Raw genomic sequence first — 22445 nt, forward strand, 5'->3', positions numbered from 1 at the left:
TAGTGACTCCAATCACAACATGCAGACCATATGGAAGTTGGCTTAGAGAAGAAAACCTTTGCTTGCTGACTTAGGTACACACCCAATAGCTCATCAGAATACAGCCGTTGAGTCTCATGCAATGGATTCTCAATGTCGTATTAGCCGACTCCAAATGCTAATGGGGGCACGATAAGGCAAGTGTCTTGGAAGAGTTACTATCTCTTGCAAAAATATTATCAACCTTTCGGAGGTAAATCAGGTAGCTTCTAATTTTAATTGGATCTAGTAAGGGTTTCGTTTAGCGCGTTGAGGTATAAACTCAATTAAGAGGTCTCCCAACCTTGAAAACCAAGGTTTAATATACCCAAAGGTACTGAGGAGAGCTATTCTCGAGCACTATCATTGGAGTACTTGGCATTTAGTCATTCCCACTTAGGTCATTCCCCTCACACCGGCCATAATGACTTTAAGAGTTTTTAAGCTCCTGAGAAGGGCAGGCCTGCTAAAGATGTACAAATCTCAAACAAAGAAAATGCCTCAAGGGTCTGGATTTCTAATTGTCTAAAAAGACAAGAGCATACTTTCCTACCTCTCAGAATTTACTTAAAAAACAAAATGCAGATTTGTTCTTTAACCAGATAGAAAGTTAGGTGCCTAAAAAAAAAGAATTTAAAGAATACACGATGTTTGGTTGATTCTCTTTAGGCAACCTACACAAACAACATATCAGTAGTCATGTTGTTTTTATTCTTATTCTTTGATAGACATATTTTTGATTGATAAATTCTTTGACAAGTGTCCTGCAAGAATTTGGTTAGGCTGTGAAAATCTCAAGGATACAGAAGACAATTCAAGGTTAGCGTTAGTATCATCAAAATTTAATTCAAGAAAAACCCTGAAAAAGTAATTTGTTTTTCAAAAAATAGTAATCTAACTCCTCCAATCTGCAAGAAGAAAAAGTTAGTGAAATATCAAATCTCTTGGTGGGCTTACACAAGTCTAATTTCAAATCTTGGTTACAATTTTTTCACTCCTAATGCTGAAATGCCCTGAAATTTGACTAAGTCTAAAAATTGGAAGATCCTCCAAAAACTAGATTTTGCATTATAACTCCTGGAGGTTCGAAACCCCTCTCAAACATCCTGACAATATATATGGAATATAACTTAAAGTATAAGAAAGAGAAAAGAGAAGAGGAAGTGTCACTTATACTTAAATGTTATATTCCATATACATATTGACCTTCCACAAGCCTAATTTCAAGCAAACTCCTTAAAAAAAAACTTTGTTTTTCATACGACAATTCTCATAGACTGAAATGACAAAAGGTTTTTGTCGTACGAGTTAGAACTAAGCATAGGACGATAGAAGATAAAATCAAGTGCCAAAAATGTGTGTGAAAAGTGGACCTATATCTGTATCTGGAATACACAACACTTCAATTAAGTCATTAGATGCATGGTTAGTAAACCAATAATCAGTAAATAATAAACCATTAAAAAGTGACCCATTGCCTTCTAGTAGATGCGAGTTTAGATTGCTCTAAGGTTGCTAAGCTATCCAGTGACTAGACAACACCTAAACGAAGGATTTTTAAATCTATATGAGCATGGATTTAAGCTAGATGAATGCAAGATTAATCTAACATGATTTAAGCAATATATGAATTTTTAAGCTAAATGATTTAAGCAATATGAAATAACTAATATGCAATATCTCAATGTGAATTCTCAATGAACCTAGAGAAAAAACAACATAATAACAATATATTCTTCAGGATCTTTGAATGAGAGATGAGAGCCTGAATTTATAGAAAATTTAGAAAGAAACCAACGACTAAGATCAAATGATGATGAGTGGTCAAGATTTTCCAAGAGGAAGCACAATCCAGGTGAATTGATGTGATTGAATGGTTTTCTCAGTTTTACAGGAAATTGAACTAAAATTAAGATAAAATCAAGAAAAAACTGATTTATTCTCTATTTCATTCAATTTTAATATTTAATTGTTTTAATTGATTTCTTTGAGATTATCTATCAATTTTTAATTTGTTTGTTTCAAGATTATCTCCAATTGATTTCTTTTCTTAATTTTTAATTCTTTTTTTGTCAATTAATTCCTTTTTTGATTTATTTACTTTTTTGAAGATTTGTGCTCATAATTTTCAATTCCTCTTTCTTGATTTGTTTCATTTTTTGAAGATTTATGACAATTTTTATTTATTTTTGAAATTAATTTCTCTTTTTTGATGATTTAATGGCAAATTGATTTTTTTAATTAAATATGCTAGGATATTTAATTAAATAAATAGGATAATTGTTTAAAATGATTTACTTGGAATGATTTAATTAATTAAATAAATATTTAATTAATATTAAGTGATTGATTTTGTCATGTGACATTGATGATTTTAGAATTAGTTGTGTGCTCCAGATTTATTTAATTGCCTTTGGTTAGGACCTTGGTGACATTGTCGGGATTAGGGGCCCATGGTTTAGATGACCATTTTTAGGGTATTACAACACTGATGGTATTTGTCATGGTTGTGTGCTTGGCAAGCATCACAAGGATCCCTTTCCGAAGGGAAGAGCCCCTCGTGCTTTGGTACCCTTGGAGTTGATTCACAGTGATCTCATGTTATTTCCTACTCCTTTTTCTGGGACCAAGTATGTACTCACTTTTATTGACGACTTCTCCAAACGCACATGGGTGTACTTTCTTAAGTACAAGTCTGATGTCTTTGATTCATTTTGAATCTTCAAGGCATTTGTAGAGAAGCAGTCTGGTTGTTCTATTCAGTGAATACGTACAGTTAATGGAGGGGAGTATTTGAATCAGGCTTTCAGATATATTTGCATTGAGCATGGTTTGTAGCATTAGTTTATTGTTCCCTATACTCCTCAGCAGAATGGTGTTGCTAAGCGCAAGAACATAACTTTATAGGAGATGACGAATTGTATGATTTAGTCCAGGTCCATGAATTCATCTTTTTGGGCTAAGGCAGTCAATTGTACCAACTATATTCAGAATCAGATGCCTCACAAGGCGATTTGACATATGACTCCTGAGGAGGCTTGGTCTCATGACAAGCCTGATGTTTCTCTTTTCCGAGTGTTTGGTAGTGAGGCATGGGCTTTTATTCCTGATGCTCAGAGGAAAGCAATGGAGCGAAAGAGTCGATTCCTCATTTTTGTTGGCTACTGTGAGGATGTTAAGGCATACAAGTTGTTTGATCTTGATTCCAAAGAGGTCTTGTTTTGATTAGATGTTCAGTTTGATGAGTGCCTTCCCACAATGGATACCCTGCTTCTAGTGTCTACTCCTTTGCCTACTCCTCCCACTGCATCTCTTGAAGATTACTTTGAGGATGACTATGATGATGTTGTTGATGATCCACCATCCCCACCACCACCTGCTCCACCTCAGATGCCCAAGTGGGCTCTCTTTACTATTGAGGCGACAGGCTCTATGGTCAGTGATCCTTTAGATACTCGTCACACCTGTTCTCATACTGTGGGTTCTAGTCTTTTGAGTCATGCCATTTTAGATGATCCTCAGAATTTTTCAGAGGCTACTGGACATCCTAAGTGGGATTGTGCTATGGAGGAGGAGTATTCTTCTTTGATGAGGAATCATACTTGGGATCTTTGTCCTCTTCCTAAGGGAAAAAATATGGTTCGGTGCCCCTGGTTGTATCGCACTAAGTATGTTGTTGATGGTTTGATTGATAAGTACAAAGCACATCTTGTTGCAAAGGGTTTCTCATAGGTTGAGGGTCTTGATTATTCTGAGACATTTGCCTCTGTCGCCAAGATGAACTCTATTCGCTTTGTCCTATCTCTTGCTGCTTCTCGAGGATGGCCCATTTTTTAGATGGATGTGAAGAGTGCTTTGTTGCATGGGGACCTAGAGGAGGAAATCTCTATGGAGCAGCCTCAGGGATTTGTACATGACAGTTCTTTGATTTATAGACTTCGGCATTAAATTTATGGTCTCAAATAGGTCCCTCGGGCTTGGTACGAGAAGATTGATTCTTTCTTACTCTCCACTGGTTTCACCCGCAGTCATTCTGATGTACATTCAGCTTCTTGATGGTGCGATATTGATTCGTGTGCTATATGTTGATGATCTCCTCATCACAGGTAGCTCATCCTCTATGATTCAACATGTTCAACGAGCTTTGATGGATCGGTTTGAGATGACATATCTCGGTCTTCTGCACTATTTCCTTGGTCTTTAGGTGATTCAGTCTTCTAATGGGATCTACATTTACCAATAGAAGTATGCTCTTGACACGCTTCAGCACTTTGACATGCTTGATTGCAAGCCTGGTCTCACTCCTTTTCAGTCAGGGGTTGTTTTGATTACTACTTGTCCCACTCCTTCAATAGATTCTACACTTTACAGACAATTGGTTGGCAGTTTGTTGTACCTGACACACACTCATCCTGATCTTTCCTTTGTGGTTGGCCTTGTCTCTCGATTCTCCCATGATCCTCATGAGAGTCATTGGCAAGCTGCCAAACGTATTTTGTGGTACATTCAGGGCTCTATTTCTCATGGCAATCACTACACATCAGGGGAATCTCACATTGTTGGCTACACTGACTTAGATTGGGCTAGTGATGTCATTGATCGGACATCCACTTTTGGCTTTGTCTTTTGTCTTGGCTCTGGTCCTATCACATGGTCTTGCAAGAAGCAAATTGTTCATGCATTATTATCTACAGAGGCTGAGTACCAAGATGTTGTGCTTGCCAGTCAGGAGATCTTATGGCTTCAATAGTTGCTGACTAAGTTTGGTTTTCCTCCTGATAGTCCCACTATTCTTTGGTGTGACAATCAGAGTGCTATTCATATTTCCTGCAACCTGGTAGAGCATCAGTGGACGAAGCACATTGAGATTCACATGCATTTTATCTGCCAGTTGATTCAAGATGGTTCTCTCATTCTGGAGTACATTCCCACTACCGAGAAGGTTGCAGACATGTTCACAAAACCTTTTGCATCACCACGCTATCTTCACTTGCGCTCTATGCTTGGGGTGAAGGAATTTGTCCTTGGGGGGTCTTTATGAGGCCTTCCTTCCTTCTTCTTCTTTCAACATGTTCTTTTATCTCTTTTTGGAGAGGATTTTTTTCCCACTGGGTTTTCTCCTTTTTCTCCATTTCATAGAGATTTCATTATATTTGGGTACCTGATCAGGCCTTGTTGTCGGGACCCATCTTTCCTACTTTCAATAGTTGTTCTACGTTTTAACTTCTCCCTAAGTCTAGCTTAAGGGGGGGTGTTAGAGTAATCAGGTCTTTACTTGATTAATTAAACAACATTTGTTTAATTATTTAAGTTCCCTTTATCTCTTTTTACACTTAAGCTAACATTTGGTGCATAATAATAAATTCTTTTATTAATTATTATGTGCAAGCCTAGGTTTTCCCTTTTAGGGTTTCTTGACCTATTAGAGGTTAATTTTCTTTTCTTTTATCACATTACACATTTTGTGAATATTGAGCTCTCATCTTTTGAGCATATTTTATGTGTATTTGTTTTTCTGTTATTTGCTTCCTTGCTTCTCCTTGTAGTAGGTTATTCAGCTTGCATAGATCATTTGGGCTCTTGTGGTGTTGTATTTCTCAACTCTCACTCTTCTTCCTTACTTTTTCAATTAGGGCGTCCCAAAGTTTATTGGTTCTGATACCTTTGTCCAGAGGCATCCCCAAATACGAGATTGGTAGATGACCTATTTTGTACCCTAGATACAAAACTATCTTGTATTCCTCATGTGCTTCCATATTAAAGAAGAATATTTTTGATTTCTCCTTGTTTACCATCTCTCTTGAAGCCCGCCCATAAGATTGTAATATATTCTTAATTTCCTTGGCTTCTTTTAACTGTCCTTTCCCTAGAATCATTGTGTCGTTAGCAAACTGTTGGTGGGTACATGGTTCTACCCCACTAGTGATTTGAATCCCCGTCAGTCTGCTAAACTTCTATGATGCATCCAGGATTCTACCTAAGGCTTAAAACATAATTATAAATAAGAATCGGGATAAAGGGTCACCATGTCTGAGTCCCCTAGATACTTCAAAGAAGCCTTCTAGTTACCCATTTAGTAGGATAGAGAATATAGGGTTTGATATGCAAAATTAAACCCAATTGATCCATTGTTTGTTAAAGCCAAAGGCCTTCATGTAGCTACAAAGGAAATACCAATCCACTTTGTCATAATCCTTTTTGATGTCTAATTTTATTAGCATATTAGGTTTCCCTTGGAACTGACAGGAGTGGATGGCTTCCCGTACAATAATAATTCCATCCAGAATTGATCTATTGGGTACAAAGCCTATTTGTTCTTCTAATATTATGGTGGGAAGTAATGTTTTTAGTCTATTGGCCATGACTTTAGCTAGTAGTTTTTAAAGTCATGTTACACAGAGAAATGGGTCTGAACTCTTCCCATTTTGAGGGGTTCTCCTTTTTTGGAATTAAGGACAAAAAGGTGTTATTAATCTCTTTTAGGAATTTCCCTACATTGTGGGTGGATTCCAAGGCATTGGTAGCCTCATCCCCTAAGATGTGCCAGCATTTCTGAAAAAAGATAGCAGGGAAGCTATCCGGTCCAGGGGCTTTGTCTCCCTGAAATTGTGCCAAAGCTGTTTTAACTTCTTCATGGGTGATTTTAGAGTTTAAAATTTTATTATCATCCTCAGTTATCAGTTTGGGTATGTTATTTAATAAGATGTTATTGTTAAGGAGGTCTGAGTCTTCCCAGTTGTTGAGGATATTATCAAAATAATTGGTTGCATCTTTTACGACCAGATCTTGATCCGTAATGATCTTATCGCTGTCATTGGTAATTTGAGTAATCTTATTTGCCGCCCTTTTCATTTTAACACTGTTGTGAAAAAATTTGGTGATTCTATCTCCATCTTCTAGCCATGTCTCTCGAGATTTTTGTTTCCAGTATATCTCTTCTCTGGCCAAAATGCCTTCATATTCACATAAAAGCATTTTTTCAGCCTCGTATGTTTCAAAGGTTATCCCGTTTCGCATCACATCAATGTTTATTATCTCCAGCTCTCTCTCAATTCTTGACTTCTCCTCGAAGATGTTTTTAAATTTATTTTTGTTCCAATCTAATAATTTATGATTAACCTCTTTCAACTTGGAGACTAGACAGTACATTTTTTATCCTACAAAGACACTCTCCTTCCACTATTTTTGTACGTTGGAGAGGAAGTCTTCATGTGTAAACCACATTCTTTCAAACTTGAAGGGACACCCCATTTGCTTTGTTTCCCCCATAAGTTCTAAAAGTACCTGGTAGTGATCAGAGCTTGACCATGGTAATACTATAGTTTTTAGTTTTGTTTTAAGATCGGTTAGATCTCCTTTAAAGAAAAATCAATCAAGTGTTTCTACAATGTTGGAGAAATCTTTTCTTCTATTATTCCATGTGTGAAAATTCATCTCAGTTCTGATTTCAAGTAAGTTATTGTTGTTTATCCAGTTTGCGAAGTCTCTTTGTGGTTGTCTAATGGTTTTTATACCACCACTTTTATCAGATGAGTATAAGATGGTGTTGAAATCACAACCTATGATGATGTGTTTTTCATCTTGAGTATTTAAGTAGTGTTTAATTTCCTACCACACTAATCTCTTTTTATCTATTGGAATTGGGCCATAAACATTGATAATAATAAACTCAAGATTTAGACTAAGGGCTCTTACTTTGCCAGCCATCCAATTTTGCATCTTGGTTTGACATGTGAATGTAACTACATTTTTTCTCCACATTACACCTAGTCCTCCTGATGCCCCTGCAGACTCCACCGCTTTCATCTGCCATTGGGTGAATTTTCTACTAAAATTGTTCATCTCAGTCTTGCCTAGTATTGTTTCTTGTATCATAACTAGATCCATAGCAGATTTTAGTATGCTTCGCTTATTTAGTCTTTGTTTGTTAGGGGCTCCCAAACCCCTAACATTCCATGTAAGTATGTTTATACCTCTACGAGGGGGAGGGGAGATTTTCCTTGCCCCAGCAGTGTTATGATTTTGGCCTGCCCCTCTGCATCCCCGCCTATCTTCCTTTTGTCTAAAAAAGACTTCCGACCTCTTTTGTTGCTCATGGATTTACCACAGTCAGGAGTTAATTTCTCACCTCACATCTGGAGGATACCTCTATTTTGTGGGTTGATTGATGTATTGCCTAATACTATGTTATTTTCCATTTCCTGTATATTGATCAATTCATTGATAATGAATTCTCTTTCCTCGTTTGCATTCAATCCTTCCAAAATAGGGGATTCCTCCAGATTGGGAGAGATTGTGGTTGTATCCTCTTGAGCCACCTCAGTTGGGTTGGTGATTAGTAAGGGGGTTTTGGGGAGGGTCTGAACCTGTTCTATATTGGAGATGTTGACATTATTTGCCCTATTTATCGGAGTATCAATGAGTACCTCCTCAACAAATTCTTCAGCTAGTTTCCCCACTAAATTTTCTATAACATTGTGCTCTTCTTGGATTCAGTCCTCATTATCATAAACTTGACTTTCTTTGTTGTTATCGGCTCTGTCTGGACTGCTACTCAAGACCAGGAAAGGAGGCGAGGTTGGGATATTATCATTCTCTTGTTGACCAGTGTTTATAATGAAGTCACCCCTATCATTATTAAATTGGATGTTTATCTTATCATTTGAAGCTCTATGGTTGTCATTTACTATATTCTACAGGTTCTACAATTAGGGTTTGGCCTTTTGTAGAAAGCTAAATCTTCTGCTACCAGGCCAGTATACCATACCAGTTTTAGAATGTAGCTGCCATCTATTGTTTCTAGGATTATATTTTTCAGGTCTTCCATGTCCTTGTTTACTTCTATTAGCAACTTTATGTCAAATTTATCCGACCAATTTTTCTCTACGGTTATGAATTTGCCCAATTTATCCCCAATTTCTATAATAATTCTGGCACGCATTAATTCTATAAGAACATTGGGGATTTCTATCCATTTTGATACCCTTTTAAATTCATATCCATTAGCTTCAAATTTAGGTTGCCAATCAATAAAATTGAAATTTGCACCTTTGTAAAAAACATAATCTTCATGCAATAGTTTGGCCTTCAAAGATTTTTTGTAGCATTCAATGTATAGGAAATTATTTGCTAGGGTTGTGATACTTACCTAGCCGTGGAAAGTAGTTTTCCACCAATCCACTATTCCGGCGAATGGCTGATTATTCCCTCCCCATTTCGCAAAGAGCTCGTGCCCTCTGCAATATTTATTTAAATCCATGGCTTCTCTAGGGTTCGAAATTTTTATGAACTCCAGGTTGGGTTTTGTCATTGCTAGGGCACCCTCTCTCCTTGCACCATGATGGAGCAAGTTCCCCAGCTTTGAGACTAACCTGTAATTGGCTGATTTGTGGCCATGAAATGCCCTTCCTCCATCCTTAGCAGGTCTCTTGTAACCCTTCATTCTAAAGTTATGAGGCTATTAATCCTATTATGGCTTTCGAAGGGGATGTCAGGGGCCTGGAGAATTCACTCAAAAACCCAATGGAATGCAGTTTGTTTTAGTGGTGCAATCAGGGATTCGAGAGGTGATGGGGATCACCCACATGCTTTCTCATGAAGCCCTAGCTTCCCTCTTCTCTTCCCTAGCAGCTCTTTTGCCCAATACTAATTGCCATGGGTGATTAAGTGAAGGATCATCCCTGCCGGATGGAGGCTTACCAATCAGGCTGCCATTCCTGCCCTAGTGTGGAGGAAGATCACCAAACTGTCGATGTGCAAAGCTCTTCATTTTTTCCATCTTTATTAAATATTGTATCTATGTCTATACCAATTATTACAATAATTCTTTTATAATAAACAATAATTCATCTTGTTAAGTTCCTCATTATCTAAGTGTTTCCTTAATTCAATATGAATCATTCAGAATGTAAATAATGGATAATTTTTTGTCCCGTCTTTGGTTAGAAAACCCAAGACTATTTCTTTGTTTTTGTTATACTTTGGAGGAAGTCATCAACTCATTAACTTGCAGCTTACGGTGAAAAAATAAACTAGCAATTGCACCTTGGCATGCAATGGGTAAGTTGAATAGGTGTGGAATGTTAATTAGGAAAATAATTGGTCTATTTTTTTGATATATTTGTGTAACTTACACAGGATCAATTGGTATGCCATTTAGAAAATGATATTGTTTGTGCAACAAGGAGAGATAAAGAGGGGAGAGAGGGATATATAGATATAGAAGAGATAAATGTACTATGAGAGAGAGGGAAGAATGAGAGAGGGAGAGATAGAAAGGCAAAGAGATATAAATATAGAAGTATAGGAAGAGGAGAGAGAGAGAGAGAGAGAGAGAGAGAGAGAGAGAGAGAGAGAGAGAGAGATGGATGGATAGAAAGATAGATGCATGTGTAGAGATGGAGGGGGTGAGATGAAGATAGAGGGAGTTAGGAAGTGGGAGAGAGAGAGAGAGGCAATGGAGGGGAGAGAGAGATAGGGAGATAAAGAGTATATATATATATGTGTGTGTTTGTGTGTTTGTGTGTGTGTGTGTGTGTGTGCGCGCGCGCGTGTGTGTGTGTGGAGAGAGGGAGAGAGATAGAGGGAGATATAGGGATATATGGGAAGAGAAAGAGAGAGAAATATAGATATATGGGTAGATAATGGGAGAGAGCGATAGAGATAGAGAGATAAATAGGGGGATAGGGAGCAAGGGAGAGAAAGATGGGGAGAGATGGAGGGGGAGAGAAAGGTAGAGAGGTAGGTAGAGGAGTGAGAGAGAAGTGGAGAGAGAGAGAGAGAGAGAGAGAGAGAGAGAGAGAGAGAGAGAGAGAGAGAGAGAGAGAGAGAGAGAGAGAGAGAGAGAGAGAGAGAGGAGGGATAGAGAATAGGGGTAGATTGAGAGAGAGATAGGAAGAGAGAATAAGAGGGGGGAGAGATAGAACAATATATTGAGAGGGAGAGGGAGAGGGAGAGGGAATCTATAAAATAGATCTAGATCTAGAGGGAGATATAGAGAGATAGAGAATGATAGAGAAAAAGGTAGAGAGATAGGGAGATAGATATAGAGAAGGACAAGGATAGAATGAGAGGTAGATAAAGAGAGTAAGAGAGATGGAGTGAATAAGAGGGAGATGGATAGGAAGAGATAGATAAAAGAGTGAGAAGGAGATAGAGAGTAATAAAGAGGTAGAGATATAAAGGAAGAAAAATGTAGTGAATAATAGAGAGGCTTTAAGTTAATGAGATCTAGAGAGAGAGAGAGATTTAAATAACAATGCAAATCAATGTATTATCAACTATTGTTTAGTGGGATTTTATAATAAAATATAATCTAATATTTTTACACAACTTCATATACCAATTTCAATTTTTAATTATATTTTTGGACTAACTAATTTTCACCCTCCATTTACAATTTGTACCTTATTATTATCATTTGATAGATGTTTTATATATATATATATATATATATATATATATATATATATATATATATATATATATATATATATATATATATATATATATATATATATATATATATAGTTTTTGTAAGTTTATATATCAATTATACCTTATATTATATACTTTTAGAATTCTAATGTATCTAATTTTAAAATATTATATTTTAATAATTAAGAGATATTATTTTAAAAAATTAATATTATTCTATGTATTGAAATTAAGAATCATATAATTATAAAATGTCTTCTTAAATTTATTACACTTAGCAATAATTTTGGTCTTTGTTATGAAGTAATTTACTATAGATTAAAATAAACTATAGTGAGGTTCTTATGTCCAATTTTTAAAATATACCTCTCTCTCTGTGTCTCTCAATCCTTAGTTTTAAGTTTGATTTCTTATAATTTTAAATAGTATATATTAAAAATATTAATTAGATGTTATATTTTTGTTTATTTAATGATGTATATTATATTTGTATTCTATAATGAAAAAAATATAATATTGATTTATATATAAAAAAACAACATATATAATATTATTGTATAAACATATGATTTTATAATATTCTATTATATTAAAAATTTAACAATAGTTAAAATATTTTAGGATGGGGTCCCATGGAGGGGAGCTTCCTAAAAATTTAAAAAGATGTTGTAGAGATTTATAGGAATTTTTTAATGTGGGTGGTCCCATGAAATTTGTAGTGCACTTCTACTTAACAATTTAAGCTCCTAAATTGAAGGAAACGAGTGGTTCCATGAATAGTGCAATTCAACTTAAAAACTTTAGCTCCTAAATTTAAGGATTGATTGTGTTTATTTTTGTAGTGTGCAATTTTAACTAATTTTTTATTGAATTATAATTGACAAGTGGCATAAATTATCCCTAAGTTGTAGGGGCTAATTCCAGCCCAACCCCATTTGCACCCACTCAAAATGAAAATCTAAAAGATAGGACTTTCTACTTTTTAGGAGAAGATTCCGAATAATTTTTTTTTTCCAAGGAACCGCCTTTTCCATAAAAATAGAGCTCAAGCCCCTCCCATGGGACCCCAGCGTTAGATATAATGTGATATATTTAATATATAAATTATAGATATTTGATTAATAAATATGTAAAAATAATAAATATACAATATACAATTTTTATATTTTTATATATAAGATTTTTATTTATTTATTTTACTTATTCAAAATATATTATAATTTAATTATCATAGGCTTCCACTGATATGCTTTTTTCATCTTGGAAAAGGTGGAATTTTGTTTCTCACTCAGCCAATGGAGCATTTGGAGGCTTAGCATTACTATGGAATAATTTCAATATAGATGTGAAGTTAGTAACTTCTGTTGCAAACTGGATGCTATTTTTTATTATTAGTAAGATTTCTAAGGTTAGCGTTTGGTTATTTAATGTTTATGCTCCTTCTGCGATTCAGGCGAAATTCAAGTTATGGTGTGATTTGAAAAGGATTGCTTCTCCCTTGAGGCAGGGGTCCCTTGTAATATTTGGGGGAGATTTTAATGCAATCATAGACTCAAGTGAGAAAAGTGGAGGCATCTTACCATCTAAAAAAACTATGGTTGATTTTGGGAATTTTATTTTTGATATGCATCTCTTTGATTGTAAGTTTCAAAATGCGGTTTTTATCTGGACAAATATGAGAAGGGATTTTTCTCAAATAGCAGAGGGGCTAGATCATTTCCTACTTTCAGAATCATGGTTAAAATTTTGTTTTGAGTTTTTTTCCTCTATTTTGCCTCTGTCAGGTTTTGATCATTTTCCGATTTCATTAACTATTTTGGAGGTCAATCCTAGTATTAAGTCCTCTTTTAAATTTGAACCCATGTGGTTCAGGGATTCCTCCTTCTTACCCCTCTTTAGGAAATGGTGGGAATCTGCTCTTTTCTATCCAGGGTCTCGAATGTTCCAGATTGTCAAGAAACTTAGCTTTTTGAAGATTAATATTAGAGAGTGGAATTCTGTACATTTCAAGAATATTTTTCATGAGAAACAAAGAATTCGAGATATGATTGAATGCTTAAACACGCATGTACTTGCTCATGGTATGGTTTCACATGTGTTTGATGAATTAAAATCTCTAAAATCGGAATTAAAAGAAGTCTTAGCTAGAGAAGAAATTTATTGGAGGCAAAAATATAGGGAGGTTTGGCTTTCAGATGGGGATAGAAATACAAATTTTTTCCACTCTTCCACCAAGCTAAAAAGGAGCCAAAATAGGATATCTTTCATAGAGGATCCCAATTGAAAGTTTCTTCCTGAATCAGAGGACATTGCCTTAGAGGCAGTTAACTTTTTTAAATCATTACTATCCTCAGAGGGTGGGTGTTGTTCGAATGATTTTATTTCTGATATTCCCTCTTTAGTTTCCCTTGAGGATAATAGGATGTTGATGTCTCCTTTATCTTTAGAAGAAGTCAAATGTGCGGTTTTTGATATGAATCTTGACAAGGCCCCGGGGCCGGATGGGTTTACCACTTTATTCTTTCAAAAGTGTTGGGACTTTGTGGGCAAAGATGTCCTCTTGGCTCTTGAGGAGGCTAGGAGAAATACATCAATTTTAAAAGAACTTAATACCACATTGATTGCTCTTATCCGTAAAAAAGATGTCACTAAGACCTTTGCTGATTTTCGTCCTATTGCTTTATGCAACACCCTGTATAAAATCCTTACTAAAGCAATTTCCCTTCGATTGGCAAGAATTCTTCCTAAAATCATCTCCTTATAGAAAGGTGGTTTTGTGCCCTATAGGGAAACATCGGAGGGAGCTATTGTGTCTCATGAAGTGCTGCATTCTATCTCTATTCAAAGGGTCCCGACCATGATTCTCAAATTGGATATGATGAAGGCCTATGATAGGGTTCAATGGGGGGATTTAGGTTGTGTTCTTATCAAGTTAGGTTTCTCCAAGGCTTTGGTCAAATGGATCAATGCTTGCATTTCTTTTGCAAGATTCTTAGTTTTAATCAATGGTTCTCCTTGTGGTTTTTTCTCTTCTTCTAGAGGACTGAGACAGGGGGATCCTCTGTCCCCTTTCCTATTTATACTTTTAGTTGGGCAATTAAGGCTGCAAAATCAAAAGGATTATGGAAGGGGATTGCGATCCCTGGGGTTCCCATCTCTATTTCACATTGTTTATTTGCAGATGATACTATTCTTTTTGGTCAGGCTTTCTTGAGGGAGGCAAATACTATAAATGGAATTATTCAAAAGTATGTAACTTTTTTTGGGAAAAAAGTGAATGTTGAGAAGTCAAAAATATTCTTCCTTAATACATCATAGTTAGTTCAGTAGAGATTGCAGTCCTTTTGGGGTTTTGAACCTAGTATCCTTCCTTGTAAGTATATTGGTATACCATTTTTCATCAAACAAGACAAACTAACCTTTTAGGATAAGCTTATTTCTATCATTTCAAAGACAATTTTATCTTGGAGCCACAAATGGTTAAGCCTTGCAAGGAAAATTGTCCTAATCAAATATGTGTTGAATGCGGTCCCTATTTACCTTATGTCAGTGTTAAAAACCCCTAAATCGACGATTGTGAGCCTACAGGACACTCTTAGGTCCTTTCTCTAGAATAGTAATAAAGATGGGAAGAATAAACTACCTCTAGTAGCTTGGGATGAAGTCTGTCTGCCTAAGGATCTGGGGGGTACAGGAATTAGGAACTTGGCAAAATAGAATCTGGCTCTGGGAGATAAATTGGTCTGGAAGTTGTATGAGAATTTTGATTCTTTTTGGGCACAAATCCTGTTTGCAAAGTATTTGAATAATGGACCTAGGGAGTAATTTTTTCAATTTTCAAACTTACCTTTAGGTTCAGTTATGTGGAACTTTATTTGCAAATGTAGGAATGTCATTTTGCCACATCTTTCTTGGATTGTTCATAATGGGAAGAAGGTTAGATTTTGGGATGAGGTGTGGAATGGTCATACTCCTTTACGAAATATAAGGGATTGGTCCCCTTTGATATCTACCCTTTCTTCCCTTTGGGGGTCTTTGTGGCAGATTACTTTGAGGTAATTCATAGTGGAGTTCTTAAGCTGGCTAAATGGAAGTCCATTGAGTTCTTGGATGTTGAGAAAGATCTCAAACTGCATTATGCAAAGGTTTTGGGAGAAAGAATGATTATCCTATCTGAGTCCGAAGATGAACTCGTTTGGACAAGGAATATCTCAGGCAAATATACGGTTAAAGATGGATATAATTCTCTTGTGTCTGTTAAAGAGTCATCCTCTTGGCCACATAAGCTTTTTTTGCATTCATCCTGTCTTCCGAAAGATGGGACTTTTGCCTGGTTAGTTGTTCAGGACAGGGTACTTACAAGCATGCGCTTGGATAGACTTGGTATCACTAATGTTTTTCCTTGTGTGTTATGCAACAAAAATTTGGAATCCTCCTCTCATCTTTTCCTTCACTATGATTTTACATTTCAATGTTGGCACTGGATATTTGATAAATTGAATCTGACATTTGTTATAGGGAAAGATCTTATTTCTCACTTCAAAGCCTGGGCTTTTCTGTTTGTGTCATCTTTCTATGCTTGTCTTTGGATTGTTTCTCTCTCTATTTTAATCTGGAATGTTTGGTTAGAAAGGAATAATAGGATCTTTAAAAAAACTAGCTCTTCTCTTGAAGAGATCTTAATGAAAATTGAATCTTCTATTTCAAAAGTTGTCTTGACTTATATCTTCAGGAACCTAGAAAATCTTTCTTCTTTCTCGCACTGGGATAGTAGGGTGTTTAGGCTCTGGAAGCTGTTATCTATTTTGCCTTCTCATGGTTCAATTTTGAAAAACAATGATGCTTTATCCAAGAGAAATGCAACTATATGGAAGCTTCCTCTTCATGGGCATTTTAAATTGAATTTTGATGGTGCTTCTCGTGGAAACCCTAGTTTGGCAGGAGTAGGTATGGTGATTTTTGACCATCATGCTAATGTTGTCTAGGCTAGATGTCATGCTATTGGGCAAAAGTCTAATAACTTTGCAAAGTTTAATGCCCTATCTTTGGGCTTGGATATGGTTATATCCTTGGGAATTAAAGATCTTGTAATTGAAGGGGAGTTGATGGTAACCATTCAATGTGTTATGAAGAAGAAATCTAACTGTTGGGAATTACAATATGTTCTGGATTTATTTTTACAACAGTTGGCTTTTTTTTTAATCTTTCTTGATCACTCATTATTTTAGAGGAATTAATAGAATTGTGGATTTATTGGCAAATTTAGCCATAGACATTAATGCCAATTTGTGAGATATAAGTATGGAGGAGATTCCGGCTTCCCTTCTGAAATACCAGCAATAAGTATTTTTGGTTCTTCCTGAGTATGGACATCGTAAAATTTTACTACCCTTATGCCTTGAGAGGTAAGCATGTTTGATGTATATGCGCAGGTGGTAAGGATGCTTTGTAGGAAACTCCTTGTTGGCTATTAAGTATGGTTATGATCTGGCATAGGCAGCGAGGGTGGGTACTTTTATGGTATTAGGGTAGTGTCCTATTAGCAGTTATGATTTGGCTTGTTTACTCGCTCTTCTCTCGCACGAGTGCTTTAAAGAGTTTATTGCCTCCTACTGTATGTAGGGAATGTGCTTTGGTTATAATCGGTCATGGTTTTTTGTGTTGTGATCATGGTGGGGTAAGTAGTTTTTTTATGTGGCATTGGTTGGGATATGAAGTACTGCTTTTTCTAGCCACCGCCATCGTGCAAAGTCCTTCATTTATGTTGTATCTCGCATGAGCTTTAATCTTGCTTTAAATGCCTTCACTTGTAATCATGAAGTGGTGTGATTTGACTTTCTCACATTTTTTGTGGTTGTTGTCTTTAAAAGCCGATATCATTTCTCAATATAACAGTAAAAATTTGAATTAATCTTGTTGGGATTTTTCATATGTCGAGTGCTATTTCTCTTTCAAGATACAGGGTCATTGTTGAGTCCTAGATTGAGGAGGATAATGAGGTTCCGAGTAATAATTCTGAAATACTTGGGAAGGCATTTTGTTTGCTTACTCCTCAGGTGGATTTTGAGGTTCGCAGTTGGGTGGGAACTCTCTGGTTGCAATCTGGTCCTTCTTTTTCTAGCTCTGAGATTTTGTCTCGATTCCTTACTATTTGCCATGACATTTTGCTTGATAAGGATTTACTCCAACTCTTGGTTCAGACGTTCATTCCTCCCTCGATTTTCTCCTGGGAGCTTGTTATGTTTGCATTGGATAATTATCATTTTGAGCTGGGTTCTTTTTATTATGGGGGCTTTCTTCTGTTGGATAATGGGAGGTGTGGAGAATTATTGTTTGATTTGAGAATGGGTTTATTATGTGATAGATTGGGGGACACTTTGAATGCATTTAAAATCTTGCTAGATTCGGTTCCCTCACAGTTTGTGGATAAAGCATTGGTGGTGCTTATGGGTTTACATTCTCTGCTATCTTTTGGTTTTTTGGCCTGAGCTCCTCCACGGCTGGAATTTCCCTTGCAAACTATCCCTCCTTCGAGCATGGATAGAGAGCCTCCTGTTGAGAGCTCAAGTTCTTGGTTTCAGATTTAGCTATTTTATGCAGATATCTGTAGGATGATGTCTTTTTTATGCAGGTTTTGGAACGGTTGATATGCTTGAATTTTTGGCAAGCCTGGGAAGCTTTGATGCTAAGACCCTCTTCTATAGATCATATCTCATGGGCTGGGTGGTTCTCTCTCATGTTTTTTGTTGGTCATATGGACAATTATATGTATAGCTTTGAAAGTCATGTAATGGGAGGGTGATCAAAATCAAACATGTAATTGGGTGTATGGGGTTTTTTATTTTTTGCATTTTTGGGCCACAACCGGAGGTTTTCTTGTGGGTTCTTTCCTGCCAGTATGCCCTTTGAACCTGTTTGTATCAAAATTCAAAATTAATAAAATATAGTTAATATATATATATATATAATAATTTTGTTTATTATTATAAATTATTAGATATAAAAATAATATTTTACATAATTAATATATAATATATATTATAATAATAAAATATTGTAGATGCCTGAAATTATCGTAGTCTAATTAAATAGATATTTTATTTATTTAATTATTTTATCCTAATCCTTCTATTAATTAAATGGATTATTTATTTATTTAATTAATTCACTAAACCTTTTCTTTCCTTTCTCTATTTAAATAAATATTTTTATCTATTTAAATTATCCTTTCCCTAAATTAAATAAATATTTTATTTATTTAATTGGCCCCACTTCTTCTATTAATTAAATAGATTTTTATTAATTTAACTAATTCATTAGCTTTTTTCCTTCCTTGACACTTTTATCTCTTAATTTTCTCCTGACTACCCCCTTCATATTTTATTATTTCCTCTACCTACCCATTAATCCTAGCCGACCATTTATCCTTTCACCTCTTAATCCCATCCCTTCATTTTCTAAGGTGTTCTCTATATAAGAGGATTCCTTAATCCTTTCATAACCCTAACTAATCATTCAATAAACCAATGCGATCAATCAATCTTTATGTGATCAAGCAATCAAGTGTCTACACAACCATAATTTGTTATTTGTTGAGCTCTTGTGCACACATAAAATCTAAGAGAAATCACATCAAATGAGATCAATGGAGATAGAAAACAATGGAGATCAAACCCTACTTAGTACTAAGCATGTGAATGGTATAATCTTTCATGTTTTTGATATTTTGCATGTTTTAGGTTCTTCATTGGTGTATGGTGGATTCTTAATTGTAGAATTGTTATTTTATGTGGTTGGATATTTGTTGGTTTTACAATAGTTTATCATTCCATTTTCACCACACACAAATATAATAAATCACATTCTTATAAATCAAATGTAATATATAATATTTATTATGTAATATTAAATTATAATAAATTGAATTGTTCTAAACCAAATAAAAAACAATAATTGAGAGCTAGATATAAAATAAATTAAAGACATGTTAAGGAAAAATAAGGAAGATTTAAAAAATAAATTCCTCTATCCAATTGACAACTTTTGTTTTAAAAAAATATTGTTTCCAACAAACTCTTCATAAAATGATAAATTAAAGACATGTTATGCAAACTAGATCAAGAGATTCTAGTTTGCATAAAATGATACCATTTGTTAATGCATTGATGTATTAAGTCACTCTTCAAAATTGACACAAAACAAAATGGAAAATGGTAGAGGGATGATATACTTTGAAGTGCATGTGAATCCTAGAATAATCATGCATCTAAAAACATGTAGCACTCTCAAAGATGCATATAAAATAAATATCTTAGATACATATTCAAATGGACTCACATTAATTAATAGATCTTCTAGGATCTTTTTTTGTATGTATGTTTTCCACAAGATGAGTCTCTAGAAGTGTCTATAACATGATTAAATATTAATTATAAGATATGTCTCCCATCCTTGACAATCGATTATCTATAAGATACAAGGAATTGTTAGAAGAGGAGAAAATAAAACATAGTAAGTAAATATAACCTAAGGGTATAAACATATAATCTTGTAATCATATCATAATATATAACATTGACTATAAAGAATGTAACACAATAACCATGCTATGAACATGGGTGGAGATGATATCAATGAACTTATAATTAGTGTTACTCTAGTATGAGAAAAACATGGTGGTGTGATCATTAGTGACTAGAAACACTAATATACATCGAAAAGAACCAAAATGATAATAATTGACAATAGTGACTTTTTTTTAATTTAGAGAATTATCAACGATAACATTTAATAGAGGTAGTCCTTTTTAGCACATCCTACTCTTCCAATACCAGATATAAATATAATTCTTCATCTTATTACTAAACCATCTCATAGTTAGTAATGACCTATGAACCATGAATGAGCAATCTAAGAATACACCAAACATCATGCAAGCTCATTTTCAGCTCATTTGTGGGTAAGAAAAAACACTTGTATTTAACTCCCAACACTTCATAAAAGTCATCAACATTTGAGCTTCATTATCAAATGTAGGCAATTCTCTATGGTGTCTTGGCCCTATTCTATTGACAACCTAAATATCTTTGGGTGTGTGGTCTATTCCACCTATAGGTAATGTATATTTAACAACTTTATGTCACTCTTTTACCTCAATAATTGCTTACATTAAAAGATGACAAGAAAAAATAAAATCAATATCATGCACAAAAGAAGATATATTGATCAATTGAAGAAAAAATTAAAAACATCTAAAGCCATGATCAATTATATTAGCACATATATTCTCTTTTAATGTAATTTTCTTCTATTTTAAATCTATTTTCAATGGTTTTAGGTTCTCTCCCATTTAAAATCAAGATAACATAATTTTACTCTTACAAAATTTTTACTTTTTTTATATTGAAACAAAAGAATAAAATGACATTGTTGGTAAACAGATTTGTCACTATGAATTCTCCTTCAAAATTGACCCTATTTGCTTGAAGAGTAGTGACAACCGTTCCAACAATTGGAGAGATTGCAATCAAACTGCAATCTTCCTCTGCGTTTGAGAGGGGCAACTCCCTCGTATGATGGGGATTTTTGGGATTTTTGTGTACTTGTTACTTGAAACTAAAAAAAGGAGACAAAACTAAAGAAAGGTAAATAATAGAAACCCCAATGGGAGACATACAAACACCAAATAGGATTTCACAAATGATGACATATACAAAGGGGGTAAGCACAAAACAAGTTTTAACTTGCAATGATGATGAAAGAAGGGTGACATATCTCAACATACAAAGAGATGGGTAGCTCTAGCACATCTAAACCAAGATACCAAAGCTTTATTGTGTTCCATTGCATCAATTACATGAATTATAAGAATTCCAATAGATGACAAATGATTTGCACATAGACAAAATATATCACCAATTTGATGCACAAAAAATCAGTAATAATAACTCAAGAAGCACATCTAGAACATATGAGCTAAATGCATCCTTTATTATTTCCATGAAATTATACAATCTCAAGAACTCTTCTATACAAAGTGTAAACACAAAAGTCATCGAACTATTTCTCTAAGAATTTTTCCATAGTCTCCCCTCTGTAAGAGTCCCCCCTTTACAAATGAATTGGCCTTGTATTTATAGGCTTTCTGAAAAACTTTCATAACTACTCTGGGTAACCACTTAGTCTAACCACCTTGTGTAACTACTTAGAATAACTTCCTAAATAGCCACTTAAGATAACTACCATGAGAGAATGCTTAGAATAACTACCCTTTACAAATAATTATCTAGCTTTAAGTTACAACAAGTGACATAAATCGCTTTTATAAAAAGACAAATTAAAATCTATACCCTTGGAAGAACAATTTGTCATTAGGATATTTCCATCATAGAATAACTTTGACTTTCAAGGTTACTTGATCCACTGGATGAAGCTCGAAATGATATCTCTTTAAGGCATTTTGTCATTCAATTTATGTGCTTCGTCCATGTTTCTACGTTTGTATGCAAGTCGATAATAGAGCAACTAAAACTAAAACATTTGACTCATCATTTTTTTATTTTTTTCAAGTTTCAATGGATTTCCATAACACGTTCCAAATCACCCATTTCAGCACTGGCAAGGAAGATGGCAAATAGTGGCTCAGTCGGCTTTATGCGGACCGATTGCATTTGACTTGGAGTTTCTTAAGCCATTCACCAGATTCATTCTGTGCATATCGTGTCGTCCTTGAGACATGAGATGACATCTTCTTTCGAGACATTCTGGTGGTTTCCAACCATAATAACTGATAAAATCCTCCCTATGTTATGCTTTGATGAATGTTTACCCGTGGCTTCTCCCAAGATTCAAAACTTAGCACATCTTAAAAGAACATTGGCTTAAATGCATCTACACAATAACCATTTGCATTTAACTGAAAATCTCCTTGAGTCGTTTCAACAAATCCCTCAATGTACTGTTACAAAGTTTTCATATCGGGATACCAAGAA

This window comes from Cryptomeria japonica, chromosome 8 (genome assembly GCF_030272615.1).
Source record: "Cryptomeria japonica chromosome 8, Sugi_1.0, whole genome shotgun sequence".
In the NCBI taxonomy this organism is placed as follows: Eukaryota; Viridiplantae; Streptophyta; class Pinopsida; order Cupressales; family Cupressaceae; genus Cryptomeria; species Cryptomeria japonica.